The sequence below is a fragment of the Benincasa hispida genome, chromosome 3 (assembly GCF_009727055.1).
Source record: "Benincasa hispida cultivar B227 chromosome 3, ASM972705v1, whole genome shotgun sequence".
Classification (NCBI taxonomy): Eukaryota; Viridiplantae; Streptophyta; class Magnoliopsida; order Cucurbitales; family Cucurbitaceae; genus Benincasa; species Benincasa hispida.
The window spans coordinates 59,743,492-59,743,919 of record NC_052351.1 but is presented as its reverse complement, the minus strand read 5'-3'; positions in this window follow the sequence as shown (position 1 = coordinate 59,743,919).

Genomic DNA, 428 nt, shown 5'->3' with positions numbered 1-428 from the left:
ATTAGACAGAGAATTAATGCCATTCCATCAGTGAAATCATAAGAGAGAAGAAGCTTTTCACCCTGAAGCTCTATAAATACCAACGGCCACCTTCACTGGGGGGGGAGGGGGGGACCAGTTGTTACAGTTAGTTAAGTTTTACAGAATTTTCCTTATAGATAGAAGTAGCCTTGTTCATAGTTTTTCTTTTACGTAGAAGGCAGAAGTGAGAGAAGGGAGATTACACCGAGAGATCGTCACAGTGAACTCAGAAGAGTGCCGGGGAGCGTCGAAATCAGAGAGAGGGCCAACTCTTGTGGAAGCAAGAACATCTTTTGGGCAGAATAGAGAACATAGTGTAAAAGCCTTGGGAAGCAAGGAATTGCTACCAGACTCTCAACCCTTATTTTCATTTTCATTTTGTAATCTGAACTTATTTATAAAAATGG